Genomic DNA, 17,342 nt, shown 5'->3' on the forward strand with positions numbered 1-17,342 from the left:
AGTCAGCATTTGGACTGGTTGATTTATGAAACATATCCAGTGCCTATTCCAAAGCCTACCAACATCAGTAATCAATGAAGTTGGGGCCAATTTCAACCTAAGATGTTGTCATGTCATTATTGCTGCTTCCAGCACCCCAGCCCCAGAGACCTCAAGCTCATTGTGCCTGGAAGGGGAACTTGCATAATAGGACATGCACTGAGCCTTTCTGTCTGAAGTGCATTTTTAGTTTTGTTTTATTTTCAGGATTTTTATTCCATTTTATTAACCTGAAAGGATGTTAAAAAATGACACATGTTTACTATCTCAGGATTCTATTGTCTCCTGACCCCTGGCATACCCAGGCATAAGTTCCACTGGTACACACAGTCCTAAGAGTAACACTAGAGAGTCAGACAATCCAAAAGGTTGAATACCAGACCAAGTCCAATACAATGAGCCAAGTTTGAAGTCAAGCCGAAAAGCCAAGTTCTCACCACCACAGAAGACCCAGAATCAGAAAACCTGGGGTAAGTCCCTAAGTAGCAGTGCAATAGCATTCATGAAGCAGACATTATGCAGTCTGTCAACAGAAAAAGTTGATCAGACCCTGAGTCTCTGCCTTGCTTCCCTTGTATCTTTCCCAGTCTTGATTGCTGCAGCTGAGTTTGCTCCAGCTGAGCAGCTGTGCCTCTCCATTTGACGAAGCCTCTGATCCTCATCTGCCCTGAGATTAATCCAGCTGAGTTACCACAAACCTCCTTCCAGACCTAACAAGCCACATGATTTCCACCTGGTCCACTAGTTAGCTAGGCTGTGTTTCCTTGCCTGCTTCAGTCTCTTGGAATGCACTTCATGCTGTTCCCGATTCCTCAGAGCCTGCCATGTCTGCGGATATGGGGACACCTCTGGTTCTGGTGATTTGTCCACCTTCCCTGGCTCCCTTGAACTGCTGGCTGCCCCTGTAACATCCTCTGGTGTCCTGTAAGTACCTCCTAAGTCCCCAGCCTCCCCTTCTCCTGCTTCAGCTTATCCCAGTTTGTACCAGTCATGACTACACCCCTCAACAGGATCCTCTTCCCCTTTCTCAAGTGTTCTGCCAGTTCATGACACATTGCCTCATTCTGCTTATATGTACAGGCCCGGACTTCCTTACATGAAATGATTAATGCATATTAGAGGAAGAGAACTTTATATATTATTGCTAATTAAGAAATATTGTTGTTCTAACTACATGTGACCAAAATGTTCATCAGTAGTGAAACCCAAAGTTTGACCTATCATCAATTTCATTTATTTATTTATTATTAAATGTGCTTACCACCCTTCAACTGTAGGTCTCAGGGAAGCTCACAGCATAAAAACTATCTTTCCTATACTGGATTTCAAAGAAATAAATTTAAAAAATCATTATGATTTGGGTCAAAGGTTGACAACATGATGTGATTGAACTCCTTCTCCTATCATCCTTGACCACTGTCCATGCAGGCAGAGGCTGTTGGGAGTTGGAGTCCAACAGCACATGGTGGGCATTATGTCAGCAAACCCTGCTTTAGTTAATAGCTTTTGCAAACCTGTGTAAAAAATCTAACTCCATTGATGTGCCATTACTGATGATGCATCTCATTGCTGGGAAGAATGAAGCTTTCTCATAAGATTTCCAAGGTTTTCCCAAGCTAGCTCTCATCAGAGGAAGCTTCATCCCATCTATTCTCAATCACTTGTGAACAACTGGGTGTTCTCAGACAAATCCTTAGGCTGCAAAATGAAATCTACTAAGAATCATATGCTGAGAGACTGGGAAGCTTGGAAGAAATATCGATTCAGGATGGATTAGTTCTTTGATGAAGTTGCAGGGGAAATGACGAACTGTTGGGGATAGCACTTCTCATTTATTCTCAGTGGAAGACAGAGCTACTGAGAAATGCTAGCAAACACTTTTCCGGGTCTTGCAGCTGTTCAGTTAAATCTAGTTCACCCTTGAGACTTTGCTGATCATCTAGGTGTGATTCATCTAACTACCACTACTTTAGAAATGTACTCTATTGAACCATGGATGGCTAGTGCAGTCATATGCACTATGGAAATAAGTCTAATAATTTTCCCCAAAGAAATATGCAATGGAGATCAGATATGGAAAACAGCTTAAGGCTCATATTATAAACCTATCAAACATTTGGAATAATTGTATACTAGTGCCTAATCACAATCGTATTGCAGGTGCTGTGTTTGAGCTAGTTTGATGATGTTTAGAGGTGGTAACAAATTGGGGAGAAATTCAGGAAGCACTGATGGTTTCTTGAAAAAAGAATTATTGCTCACCCCTTTGCTCTATTAATTGAAATTTTCTTTTAGTTGATTAGAAGTTTTAATGTTGATTAATCAAAGAATCATACTTCCCTTTTTATTATACTTCCCTTTTTATTAGTCCTGTCACTCTGTAAACTATGTTTGAAGCTTGGACAGTATAAAAATTATGAGTTTTTGCAGAGAATATGGTGTCTGTGGGTTTTAGGCATCATTCGGTTATATCTATGCAATTGTAAATTGTTTCTAATGTCAGGGCATTGATTTAATCTTTTTAAAAAATAAACTCTAAAACACAGCTTTTCATTAAGTTAAATAATATCACATCATTACTTTTATGAAATGATTGACCCAGAAGTGCTAAAAACAGGATAAGGAAGACCTAGGGCTTTAACGGGGGGAAGCATTGTGTTTAAATTTTGATGCTGAGTTATCTGCACTAACAAATAAGAGGAGACTTATTCTGACATTCAAACTTCAGTCTTCTAAAATTCTAAAATATTTTCTACTCCTCAGAGGAGAAAAATCTTACAAATTAATCATTTAATTTGTACTAATTACACAATTACTGTATCTAAATATACCTGCATGCAAAACTTCTCCAGATTACACTTCCGAGTACTAAAAACTACTTCTAATTACATCCATAAACTACATCCTGTGTGTCTTACTGTTGCATTTGAGATGCTAATTAACTGTACACCTGGCCTGGCACAGCTTTTCACCATTCCCAAAGAGAAATACAGATGTTAAAAACTATAGAGTGCTCCTACTGAAAACAGTAACTTGTGACTCATCTCCCCACATACTTGATGAGGTCTAGGGTTGCTCCGTAAGTAAGTAAGGGTTGCTCTGTAAGTGCTGCCTATAAATTCCATCCTATGGAATAGACTTGGGTTGGGAAAATCCTACTGTGATTATGTGCTGAGCATCCCCGAATAGTACAGGGAAGAAAGGAGAAAAAGACATGGTACTGATGTTTTCAGTGGCAGCTTCATGTTATTTGTAGCTCCACCATTTTCCTGAGGAATGCTTATGTGGCTGTGTTAATGTCCTATACAATGCCTCTATGCCAATTCAGTGTTTGTTTGCAGCTCTGGGAGTTTTGCTGAAAAAGCAGGTGGAGCTTTTCTTCCTACAAGGGAATGTTTGATTTAGAGATGCTGTCCAAAACAATAGCTTGGTGTTGAATTCTTCGCCTTCCTGGGCAAATGGGATTCAAATACAATGATAGCAAACAGACTTCAAAGAGGCTCTCTCTCCAAACCCATCAACAGGCACTGAGAGGAGATGCTTAAGAAGAAGTATAGTGCACTAGGGGGTGGGGAATCTCCACATAAGATGTTTGGTGTTGGGCGGGCAGGTCTGGTTTGAGGAAAATGGTATTGAGGTCACAATTAGGACCCCTGGTGTCCTAATTAGGCCCAAGGACTAGAGATTCCTAACCGCCACTGTAATTTTTGACAGAAATACCTATGTTGTTTTTCATGACAGTTGCATGCGAAGCATCACATCTGCTCTGCCTTCAGTAGAAAAAAAAATCTCCTCTGCATTGAAGAGCATGGGGAGGAGTACTTAAGTGTGTGTGGAGTCCCACCCTTGAATTATTAGGCACCATCCAAACTAACTTGTGTCCCATACCCATAACAAGGAAGCACACTGTCTGACAGCTGCTATATTCCTTCCCTCTCCTAATAGATGACTTGACAATTGACTGTATCTCTGTGTTTCATGTCAGATATAATAGACAATAGGAGTTATTTTCCTAAACTGCTGTAAAATACTCTAACAAACAAGTGGACAGTGGGTATTCTATTGACTGAGGCCCCTTTGTCCTCTAGATTTCAGATAATAAGCATGTGACCAGCACTTGGGTGAGATAATAGTGATATTTTCCCATGCCTGAATTTCAGAAATCTTTACTTGCTTCAACCCTCCTATTATGTCAGCATGTATCCATGCAGAAAAACTATATTTTTTTAAGAAAAGGACAATTCCATGCTAAGTCATGTATAAAAAGGGGAAGGAATGGAACAATTACAATTTTTTCACCCACAGGTTTAGCTATTAGAAATAATCTACAGTCCAATATTTCAACACTTGAAGAAGAGTAATTTCTACTCATATTTCAGGCAGGCTAATGCACGTATTTTGCTTCACCCAAGTGACATTTTGCTGTCTTCGCTCCCACTGATACTCACTTCATATTCCAATTACACTTAGTATGGAGGAGTGTTATACATTCATGGGGTCATTTTTTTGTTGCCATTCCCAAACCTAGGGTTATGGGCAAATTGATTTGAACTGGTCTTTCCTTCTGCCAAGTCACTGTTGAACCATTTCAAGCTATTTGTCAAATTGCTATGCAAGTAAAAAAAGAGTATAAAACCAGTTTCTATTCCCTGCCTTCTTATTTTCCTTCTGTCCTTTTCAGGTTATCAGTCACTGTAGTAAAATAAAATCATTTGAATTTAGCAGCCTATTGCAACTGGATGAATTTTTGGGAAATATTATCACAGGAGAATACTGTTGGAAGGGGTGGGGGGGTCAAAGCTACTAGACCAGCTGGTTACTTAGAGTAGCTTGATTGGCAATTAGAGTCAGTGAGCTTTGGCTGGGGAAAGGTGAGGCTGGTGAAAAACTGCAAGCTTCCAGATTTCTTCCAGTGGCTTATAAATCTTGGAATGTGCCCCAAAATAATGAGGCAAGGTGGAGTAGCTTGAAGTAATGTAGGTTTGCATATTTCAAAAAGTGAAATTCCTGACAAATTGTGATTTCAGAAACCCAACAAAACTGTTGAGGTTTTTTTTAGGGATAACTCCCCTCAAAATAGGGATTTTAAGCTTTTGGAGCTGTTTCCACTGCTTTTTACATCACATTGCCATACGTCCCTGACATTTTGCTGATTTGGCAAAATTCTTCTCAGCGCCATTTTTACATCCCAAAACCAGGACATGTCAGGAGTTTTCCTGTTGTATGGCAAGCCTGTAACAGGGCGGATGGAAAGATAAGCTCGAGACTGCTGGGAAGGGATAAGGGAATCTACATTCTGTTCCCTTCCATCATGTGGAATCTGCCTATTTCTGTCAAACAAGACTGTGTTCTTTGTCAGGCGCCATTAGATCCTGCACTGAGGAAGAAAGTGTAGCAAGTGTCATTTTAGTGAAGGGCTGGGGAAGGGGGGGGGGTCATCACAGAGGAAACAGGCTATGACTTTGCCCACTAATTTAAATTTGACTTATGAGTAATGTGGAAACATGAGGAGAGTATGAAAGGTCAACCAAACTTACTTGCTTTTATCTGCCCTTTCTCCAAAGAGCTCTGCTTAACTTACACAGATTGCCACCCGCTGTTTTATTTTTGCAAAATTTTATTCACCAGCATCTACTTTTTACTGCTTGTTTGTCATCTTCTGTCTTATTACTTATCTTGTTACTTATCTGTCTGAAAACCTAGATTTAAAAATAATAATTTTGTAGAGCTCCAAGAGAGTAACAAAAGGATACAATATAATTGATATAAGCCTGATTTATTCCTCATAGCTATGCCCCCAACATAATGCCTACTGCCCTAATGGATGATAATTACTTTCCTTTATTTCTTTGTGTATTTATAGGTGCATACCGCTCTCCATTCTGAAGACTCCCAGAGTGGCATGCAAAATAATCTATATTACAACCTCACTTTGTACCAAAAACACTCCTCTATCTATCTATATCTATCTATCTATCATCTATCTATCTATCTATCATCTATCTATCTATCTATCTATCATCTATCTATCTATCTATCTATCTATCTATCTATCTATCTATCTATCTATCATCTAAAACTTTGAAGAAGGCAGCCCTCAGATTTATTTATTTATTCTTTATATTTCTATACTGCCCTTCATCCAAGAACCACAGGGTAGTTTACAATATAAAACATAGAAATACAAAGTAACAAACAAAACAATACCGCCACACACAATCTAAAAGACCATAGATTGTTCAATTAGCCACAGGCTCGGGAGTAGAGGAATGTATTTTTGTGGCGCTTTACATACATTACACATGTTGCATGCATGTTGATATGCATTTCTTTAAAACATGCACAATCTACAATGTAGTGAAATGAGATGTAACATGCTGAGAAATTAACAACTGTGAAAGTGACAGACAAGAAATATGCATAATACATTCTAGTATTATGAGACTCTAATTTTCACACAAACACACACATGCATATGCACTAGGTGGAACATGACTAGACTAGATAGCATTTTCTTAGCTTTTTGTTCATGAGTAGAAAAAAAACATCTTACTACACTACAGACAAAAGTACAACTCCCTCTTATTCATTTGCTTTTTCAGTTGTGTTTTGAAATTACATATTTTACTTGATCACAATATATCTCCTTCATTTCTTTTGTGTTGCTGCTCTTTTTATTTCCTGGATGCTTGTATGTACTGACAGTTGTCACTTGCCTCATTTACAGATAGGTAGCCGTGTTGGTCTGCCATAGTCAAAACAAAACAAAATTCCTTCCAGTAGCACCTTAAAGACCAACTAAGTCAGTTCTTGGCATGAGCTTTCGTGTGCATGCACACTTCTTCAGATACACAGAAGAAGTGAGTGTATCTGAAGAAGTGTGCATGCACACGAAAGCTCATACCAAGAACTGACTTAGTTGGTCTTTAAGGTGCTACTTGCCTCATTGACACTTCCATCTACAGTATTCTCTCCCCCCCACCCCAATCTCCCTCAAGCTCTCCTGCAAATGGTAAACTTTGGCTCATGTATAATGTGCTACAATATTTGTTATGATTTATGCACTTTTAATGTTCTGACAATTTAATAAGTATATGCCACTTCTCTCCTGCAATATCACCAAACAATAACTACACTTGAAGGTTTGAATTTTCAGCATGTTATTAAAGGGAAAGGTATGCCTCTAGGCAGTTTGTAATAATTTTGCTGTCAAAAGACTGAAATCATAAGGGACAAAATTGATCTGACACCGTTTCTGCTCATGTGAAACACTAAAGGTATTAACTTTATTTGTAAGGTAGACATAATTTAAGATTAAACATTACAACCTATTATGATTCTCCCCCACCAATAAAAATTGTGTTGTGAAAATAGAAATATGAGTGGTACTGAATAAAAGACTCAGATATAAACTTGGGAATGGGATGGGATGTGGCACGATCCTGCTGCTTTTCAGGAACAGTGAAGCAAGGCTACTTTTATCAAACCATGCTTTTTCTTTTTGTCTAAAGTTTTGGTCTTTCTGTTTGAATTTACAATTAAGGCCAAAGATGTTGAAGGGCATCGGTGCCCCTGAGTCGTTTCCGTAGTGCACTACATTCAGCATTTTGCCTACAGGGTCTGTAATATGTCTATTTATATATAAAAAAATCTTGCTTCATCAATGTAGATCATGCTTGGTAACATATTTGCTAATATTTCTGCCCATATGCAACACATTTCCCCCCTCATCTTGTCCTGTTAAAGAGATAAGCCTATTTGATTCTGGATTCTCTGGGTCTGTACCTGGTTCCGCTATCACACCAAATCATTTACATGATTTAGGCCCTGTCCTGCCAATCAATACACTATTAAACACTATTTGCATGTGGGACAATAAGGTTTCTGATGAATTTTTATAAAAGATATTGTGGTAGACAATCTAGGCCTAGTGCTTTGTGTGGTTTGAGTTTCTTAATTACTTTAGTTAAATCCTCCAGTGCTACTGGTGTCACTAAATATTGTTTTTGTTCATCTGTGATTTTCTTAGGTATATTTATTTCTATATATTGTTGAACTGAGTCTAGATTCAAGTTCTCCTTTGTATGTAACATAGTACAAAATAATTTAAATCCATTTCTCATTAGAGTCAAATAATTTTTGCCTTGATTTTGTTTAATATATCCCTCCTTTGAAGAAAGGAGAGAGTATAAACTCCAAGTGGGTCTTTCTCTAACTCCTGGTAGGAATTGCAGTGTGGTTTCTAGCATGCTTGCTTGATATCCTTTAGCTTTTAGAGGCTTATAATAGCTGATAGGGAAGATGTAGGGTCAAAACTAGCTGATCATTCCACCATCTTTGGCAGTGATGTTACCTTCCCTCCAATAAAATGTTCTTAAGGGACAGGGGCAGTATTTCTCTGAATTCCAGTTGTTGGGAATTGCAACAGCACTATTGTTCTCATGCCCTGCTTATAGGCTTGCTGTACACATCTAGGTTGTTTGTTGTTTAGTCGTTTAGTCGTGTCCGACTCTTCGTGACCCCATGGAGCAGAGCACGCCAGGCACTCCTGTCTTCCACTGCCTCCCGCAGTTTGGTCAGGCTCATGTTTGTAGCTTCGAGAACACTGTCCAACCATCTCATCCTCTGTCGTCCCCTTCTCCTTGTGCCCTCCATCTTTCCCAACATCAGGGTCTTTTCCAGGGAGTCTTCTCTTCTCATGAGGTGGCCAAAGTATTGGAGTCTCAGCTTCAGGATCTGTCCTTCCAATGAGCACTCAGGGCTGATTTCCTGAAGAATGGATAGGTTTGATCTTCTTGCAGTCCATGGGACTCTCAAGAGTCTCCTCCAGCACCATAATTCAAAAGCATCAATTCTTTGGTGATCAGCCTTCTTTATGGTCCAGCTCTCACTTCCATACATCACTACTGGGAAAACCATGGCTTTAACTATACGGACCTTTGTTGGCAAGGTGATGTCTCTGCTTTTTAAGATACTGTCTAGGTTTGCCATCGCCTTTCTCCCAAGGAGCAGGCGTCTTTTAATTTTGTGACTGCTGTCACCATCTGCAGTGATCATGGAGCCCAAGAAAGTAAAATCTCTCACTGCCTCCATTTCTTCCCCTTCTATTTGCCAGGAGGTGATGGGCCCAGTGGCCATGATCTTCGTTTTTTTTATGTTGAGCTTCAGGCCATATTTTGCGCTCTCCTCTTTCACCCTCATTAAAAGGTTCTTTAATTCCTCCGCACTTTCTGCCATCAAGGTTGTGTCATCTGCATATCTGAGGTTGTTGATATTTCTTCCAGCAATCTTAATTCCAGCCTGGGATTCATCCAGCTCAGCCTTTCACATGACGAGTTCTGCATATAAGTTAAATAAGCAGGGAGACACATCTAGGAGGTTACTGCAATAACTCTTCTTATGTTCTGACATCCTTGAAATAATTTCAATACAACCATTTACTACCACACCCTGTTCAGTGGGACACCCCCCCTTTTTTAAAAAGGGAACATTTAGAGCAGCTCCTCGCCTCCATCTGAAATATACCTTAGTGCCTGCAAATACAAGGAAAATATTACTGCCATGTTTGCAGGGCTTCTTTGTAGATGCTTGAAAGTAAGCAAGTAAACATAGAAATATATAAATGCATGAAAAGATTTGCTCTCTCTCTTATGGACTTCTCATTAGGACAAATTATAACTGCAAATTAAGCCGCCTGACAGCGTCTTACTTCAGACCTACTGAACACTTTTATCCCACAGAACTGCATTCATTTAACATTCTGAAAATCCCAAGGGAAAAAAAAGACACAAGGATTCTTTCCATCAGGCATTACTCATCTAGGTATACACCACATATTGATGTTTCCTACATTTGAGCAACCCTGAAAATACAAATTGTATACATAATAATAAAAAAATGCTTCATGTTCTTTAGGTACAAACCAACACATGCTTCATTTTCCCTGAAATTGATGAGATTTTAAAGTACCTGTCCTTAAAACTCTGTATTGGAAAGCTTTGTATATATTTGGCATCATTTGAGCATTATGGATATTTCTGAGTAAATGTTTAAAAGTAGTGTTAATTGCTGAAGCAATAAGTATAATTTCAACATGATGGCATCTTCTAAAAATATTCTCATTCTGAAAACAAAGACAGAATGCTTCTAGGCCCTTGGCTGTTTTTCAATTTATTGTCAACTAGTCAGATTTGCAACCAGTGAGTAGACTAATTTTATTATGCATTAATTTTGGTTTTCATTAATGTAGTGTGCATTAATTTAACAAGGTGGGGGGGGGAGGTTTCCATCAGTGGCATATCGTTCCCCATGTTTAAAGGATTAATGTCACAACATCTGACTCCACAAGCAAACCAGAGACACAGTTGGAGGCATCAAGTTGAGGGCTCTCTGAAAGTAGCAGGAGGTCAGTGGTCTGATATTCCACAGCCCACAAGGGTTTTCTGCTGCCCAATGGGAGACACTGATCCTGAGGCTCTGATAGCACCCATTGTCTGAGAGAAGCCATTGATGCTGCTGCTTCTCCTGCCACTGCTTCTTCTCTGACCCTGCTGCTTGGCAGCTATCACTTCTGAGCAACGCCACCTGGAATGGGATGGAAGAGACTCAAAAGCTGGCGGTGGCTTAAGGGCTGCCTGCAGACCCTGGCCTGAAAATGTCAGATTGTGATTTCAACATATTGAAATCATCACATTGATGCCTAAATTGCCGTTCTCTGCAAAAAGCTGGGCAATGCTAGTGTCAAAGACTAGATAGTCACTCTTTGTGGTGACAATTGCAGGCCCTTTATAAATTGATCAAGGAGTTGCTTCCCAAGTCAATTTGTGCCATGCCTCCATCCTGCACCCCAACCTCCATCAGCAGGAGAGGAGCCGTAGCCAGGCCAACTGCAGATCAAGTAAAACTTTTGCTACCACCTTCCTACTTTGCACTGCTGCTGCTCCCCCCTGAAGGGAGCAAAGCGATGCCAGAGCATCCCTTGATGGTCCCTTGATGCAGGACCCACCCACAGCTGGCCTAACTTTGGGGTAGTGTGAGGAGGGTAAAGGGAGGGTAAAGTGTATCTGCTAATTAGTGAGTGAGAGTATTCTTTGTTTCTTATTTGACGTAGTTAATGCTGTCTCTTTCTATAAATGTTTTGGGTTTTTTTGCCAATTGTTGAAACCCCTTGAGAACTTTTGTTGAAGGACAGTCTACAATTATTATAACTTTATCGCACTTCCAAATCTGTCAGTGTCAGTATTCCTTTTTTCCTCCTTTTTTTACATTTTAGCCATTGGTGAGAGAAACTGCCACACCCACTTCTTTCCTAGCATGTGAAATACTCACCCACTCCAGCTGAGCCGTAATGCACACAATATAACCATGGGTTATACAACTGTGACTGAACAGGAGTTTAGGAGAAGTCATTGATCATAGCCTGATAGTATTTCAAGGAACAAATCTGTTCAGGAGTTATAAAGTTGCATAAATTCATTTTTTTAATTTTTTTGAGGGTAGAATTGTATAAGCCCTATTTTTGCTTCAAGCTAATATGCTATTTTAGGCAAAATACAAAGAGTGCAGCTCTTTTAAGACATACTGAGCCCAACAAGTAGAAAGAACCATACCAACAGAACTGCAAACCTACTAACTGGCATTGCTGAAGGCCAGGTGATGAGAGAAAAAATATGCTCAGATCTGCAAGGAATAAAGAAAGGGGGAAATGAGGAAAGCAGTTGTGAAGGACTCAAATGAGATCCATACTTGGGCACTGGGAAACTTGGAGTAGGTGCCTTAATATTTACCTGCCACCTAGCAATGTGTCCATGATCATATGCATGGGTGGGTGATTTCTACTAGAAAACTGTGTGAGGCAAATGCGACCTATATAGAGCCTCTCCCACAGTGTCTATTCATTTAAAAATACAGGATAATATTGGATAATCATGGATCTCCTACTATCATCTCTGGTTTTGCCACCAGTGTGACTGATTTTCAGGTTTTCTTCAGGACATGGAGGTGTATCTAGTAAACTTAATAATGAAACCTTTATAGCTTTGCTTCCCTCAGAGAAAGGGATTGTATATTGTGGTGCCACCTCTTGCCACCATTTTGAATATTGAAGAGAGAAGATATGAAATTGTGGCTTAAGGCAAGGAGAAGTTTTGCTAGATAATTTAGTAACTGGCATCTAAGAGTTTCTACATTCCCATCATGTTGCTGTTTTTCAGAACCTTTGTGTTAGAGACACTGAATGACCACATTTTATTAAACGGGTATCATTAAAAAAAGGGGTATCATTAAATTTTCTAATACTCTAAATCCATCCAAGTTTGGAAATTCGACCCTCTCCTGGCAGAGAAAATGAGAGAGGAATAATTTGGAGATAGTTTGGCAGTTTGGGATTTGGGGACTGAGAGAGATGAAGAACAGCGTTTTGGCTGAAGCTGAAGTGCATTTGGGTATAGTGGGCTCTCTTTGGGAATCTGATACAGGAATAGTCAATCTGCTGCCTGCTGCTAAGAGTCTTATTTGATACCAATATGTTCGGCTTTATGTCTGCAACCTTTAAAGCACATTCAAAGCACATTTCCCCCCTCAGTGAATTTTGAGCACTGTTGTTTCTCCACTCACAGAATCATGGTTCCCAGCAATCCTTATCAAACTCCAGTGCCCACCCAAATTATTTGAGGGGGAAATGTACTTTAAACATGCTTTGAGTGTCAAGTGTGTTAAATACAATAGAACAAATGCACATGGCCTCTTGCAAAGAGTTAGAAGTAAGTAATAAAATAAATATTACAATTACATGTGTTTCCAGTGCATTTTCATCCAGAAGAAAATGAACTCTTCTGTCTTGCTCCTGCCACACAAGGAACTTAATGGTGTCCCTCATCAAGGCTGTAATCATATGCATGCTTATCTTAGTGAATGTCCTACTGAACCTAATGACTTTTGATTAAGCATACATCTGATTACATAGCACATGTTATCCAATCATCAACCTAAAAGTAAAGGCAGCAGTGCAAGTCTTCTTTAAAGATTGTTCACAATGCAGAGAAGATTATGACAGAGAGCAGAACTGCTAATCTTCTCCCCACTAGATTATGCCAACCAAATTATGATATTTCAGCTGTATTTAGTTACAGTCTGACTGATGGATGCAGCTGGAATGAAATCATAAACTGTGGAGCAGCATTGACATAGTATTATATATTTCAATTGCACACCTCAAAAGGTATGTGGTATATGGATTGGAACCAAAATCCCTAAAAAAATGGTCCTGTAGCACATGCTTTAGCTATTGCTCTTCAGTGGTTAGATTGTACAAGCATGTGAAATATGAATCATATGGTACTGTTCCTTATTTATTTTTAATTTCCCACGGGTTCCCAATTTACCAAATTTCCAAGTGAAACTATTGTTCTTATGATTGCCAGTCCTTTTAAACTCGGATGGGATCAAGGTGTTGGTGTTTTAAAAAATGCTTGAAGATTAAACAATGTTGTTCAATTTGCTTGTCATTCTCTGACTACATTGACTGTGACCTGCCGGAAATGTTTGAGACTAGTAGTTGTTGACAGTTACCACATGCTTCATTGTAAGGGAGAAAGCCTTCATTGTTGCTCTGTTTCCTTTTAATCTTTTGTTGTTTCTTCGCTTCTGCTTCAAGAGCTGCCATAAATACCACACAAGGAAATAAACATGAATTTCAAAATCACTGTAGCAATATTAGATGAGGGAAATCACCCATAAGAGGTAGGACAATGTAGGGAAATTAATGCCCATAAGGAGTGGCATTACAGTGACAGGCATCACTCACAACATAGGTAAGCTCATAGGAACATCTGGATTGCTGTATACACATGTGCATGTATGCGAACAGGTGTATCCAGGGAGATCTTTGTGTGTGCAGTCAGGAGCCCTACAAAGACTCGCCACAGATTCCTAATAAAATAGCTTGGGGTAGAGCCTGTCACTGCAATATTGCTTTTTCTCTATGCGAATTCACTTTGATGAATAGCTGAAAAGGCTAAAATGGTGGAGCTATGGATGGTAAGCCCAATGAACAGAAATATAATTTTTAGCTGTTTGGAGTAGTTTGAAGAGAAGACTGTATGCCATAATTATGTTGCAAGGTTAAAAAAAAGTATGGCTTTGCAGGGTGTGGTATTGGGCTGGTAATCCAGCTCACTTAGAATCTCAGTGTCCACTTTATTAGAAACACATTCTTAGCTATAATGGCTGTGAAACTACCCTATCCCTATGAGTTGAATATGTGAGTGGGGTTGTGTGATCTAGTACCACCTCCATCACTAAGGCATGCAGTAGCTATGCTCCTGCCATTCAGCTGCTTGGCTGGCATGGAAGATAGTCTATGTGCGCTCATCAGCACATGTATAGAAGTTGTTTATATGCCAGCCACATCTGTGGACTGTACTGGCATGGATAGATGCACACAGCACTGTGAGCCCCACCATGCTTACTTTTCATGTGTGAGGATGTTATCTGAACCCCTTACCCATAATTGATAGTAAAGGTAAAGGTACCCCTGCCTGTACGGGCCAGTCATGACCGACTCTAGGGTTGCACGCTCATCTCGCTCAAGAGGCTGGGAGCCAGCGCTGTCCGAAGACACTTCCGGGTCATGTAGCCAGCGTGACGAAGCTGCATCTGGCGAGCCAGCACCAGCGCCACACACGGAAACGCCATTTACCTTCCCGCTAGAAAGTGGTCCCTATTTATCTACTTGCACTTAGGAGTGCTTTCAAACTGCTAGGTGGGCAGGAGCTGGGACCGAACGACGGGAGCTCACCCCGTCACACGGGGATTCGAACCGCCGACCTTTCGATCAGCAAGTCCTAGGCACTGTGGTTTAACCCACAGCGCCACCTGCGGTCCCATAATTGATAGTATGATCTTAAAAACCTGTGGGTTCCTTGAATGAGGTTCAAAATAACATGTGATGTGACACGCATGGAAACATTTAACAGGGAAGCTTTGTATCCTTTCTAGTATTTGTGTGGAATGGGGCAAGCAGGATCAGGATTGAAGTACATGGGGAGAATGTCTTTAACTCTGGATGTAGAACCTCAAGTCCAGGGACCCCTTACGCTTCTCTGTCTGCAACTCTCCCAGGCCACAGACCCTCTTTGAGTGTTTTTGCCTTGCTGGAATGTGTCCCTGAAATTTATAATGCATTTTGCATGCCTGGAGGATAGAGAGGGCTATGCTGAGAGTATGCAGAGGCTAACCAACTGTATAAAGATAAAACTTCCATTTGTTTCTCTGCCCACATTTGCCTCTGTCCCTGACCACCAGTAGTAGGTGACTCCTGAAAGGTTGGTCTGGAAGGAATGCAGCCGCTGGCATCAAAATGGTTTCCAAGCCCTGATTTTAACTCATTCTTCACATGCTATGGTCTGATTTAAAGCTGCTATTGTCCCCGAAGATAGTTTCCATTGGCATTCTTACTGCTATACTTTAAGGCCACATGTAGTTTGGTCTAAGATTGCCAGTGATTGCAGGCAGAAATTCAGAGCACTTCATATTTCCTTGTGAAATAGGTAGAAGCTAAATACTAGCATCAGAAAGAGGGGAGGGGGGCATGGAAATTGTGAGCACTCCAGAATGGATTGTGCACAATATGAGAAGTCAAGCAAATTTCCATAGTATGCTTAATTGATATAGATGGTAACTTTTCCAGTTCATAATTTGGATTGCCTTTCTTTAGAATTGTAATTATCATAGAGTACACACAGCTCTAGGAAGGATGCATAAAAGTGCTCCCAGCTACTGGATGGCAATGCACCAATCAACTATAAACCGGGATCGTATTTGCCTTTTAAAAACTGTGACAGCAAATGTAAACCACAGCTATAATGCATTTGAGCAGATATGACACTAGATTCTAAAGGGAAGTCTTTGATTTTATTGTTTGTTTCACAATTTGGATAGACTGTAAGATTCATAATTTTTCCTTATGTAATTCCATCTAATTGTTTTTGCGGCCCTATTGTTTTGCCCTTCAGTAATCTTCAGCAGGACTACTTGGCACACACTTCTTAGCTGACTGGTTTAGAATATCTTGTTAGAGCTCTCTGTGTCTTCGATGGCAGCCTTTCTGATGGACATGAGCCTACGGGTGAAAAGTAATGAACTCAGAAACTTGAGTGCTAGAGAACAGCCTGTGGAAAATATATGGCAAAAAATGACCTTCAAACGTTGCTAATATCGCCCAAGACAAAAGTTTGAAAAAGGAAAAGAATTTCCAAAGTTAAGACTTAAATACAGTGGGCTAAATGAGTTCCCAGTGTACCTGTAAGTCCACAGCAACTGTGGAGGTCCACAAATGTAACCTCTAGCAAGAAAAAATGGAGACCTGTGTGCAGACATCAGCTTTGAAGGCCCTTAGAGAAGGTGAGGAATCCGTGTAGGCCAAACATATACACAGGTAGTCCAATATTTAATTACTTTTGTGTGAAATACTGGGCAGAATACTCTATCTATACACACCATCACAACAGATAAGAGAACCAGAGCACAAACTTACTGACCCCCCTCCTGAATGCAGAAAATGAAGCAGATAGGGCATCCCTGAAGAGTCCAGAACCCCCCTACCTGTGGTTGTAGCCCTGGGACTTGAAATCTAGATCTTAGCATTCATTTATTTGCTTTCTAGCCAATTCATAATTGATTCCAATATAGGTTACAATATAAAAGTGTTTACCATTTTTAATAATGAAGAGTTTAACAATGGAAATTTTCATTGAGGTATACCAAAGCTAGAAGGAGTTGTTCAAGGTTCTAGCTGGGTTAACTGTTCATGTTATCTGTTCTTTCACATTAGTGTTTAACCTTAAATCATGTGATTAAGGTATACACCTGCAAATCACCGTTTTGAATGGAGTTGCCTTTCTCTTTTTATTTCACATGTAGTGGCAGGGAAACCTGGTAATTGTTCAACTAGTACCCTGTTAAATCACATAATTTGTGCAGAAAATTCTCCTGAAGTTTGGGGAAGGGTTGTAGCTCAGCAGTAGGAAATCTGCTTTGCATGCAAAAGATTCCAGGTTCATTCCCCAACATCTCCAGCTAGGAATAACAATTTTCCCTGTCTGTATTGTCAGTATAATACAGAGCTCAATGGACCAATGACCTGGTAAAGCAACTTCCTATATTCCTAAGCGTGTGTGTGTGTGTGTGTGTGTGTGTGTACGCATGCGTGTGTGCATGCAGATGCATGAGTGTTTGTGTGTGTGTTTTCATACACATACCCCACCACCAGGGCATCCTGTTTTTTCATGTGAGAGCACGGTGGC

The 17,342-nt window shown here is 40.1% G+C and overlaps 1 long non-coding RNA gene across 1 annotated transcript in view; it reads left to right on the forward strand.

Annotated features, from left to right (window-relative positions):
* Positions 1-869: 869 nt before the first annotated feature.
* LOC310852601 overlaps positions 870-17,342 on the forward strand; it is a 235,323-nt gene continuing 218,850 nt past the window's right edge. Inside the window, exon 1 of the long non-coding RNA XR_014568308.1 lies at positions 870-963. This is a non-coding gene — a long non-coding RNA (uncharacterized lncRNA). The remainder of the gene's footprint in view (positions 964-17,342) is intronic.

Source organism: Podarcis gaigeae (assembly GCF_964106915.1).
Source record: "Podarcis gaigeae genome assembly, chromosome: 9".
NCBI lineage: Eukaryota > Metazoa > Chordata > Lepidosauria > Squamata > Lacertidae > Podarcis > Podarcis gaigeae.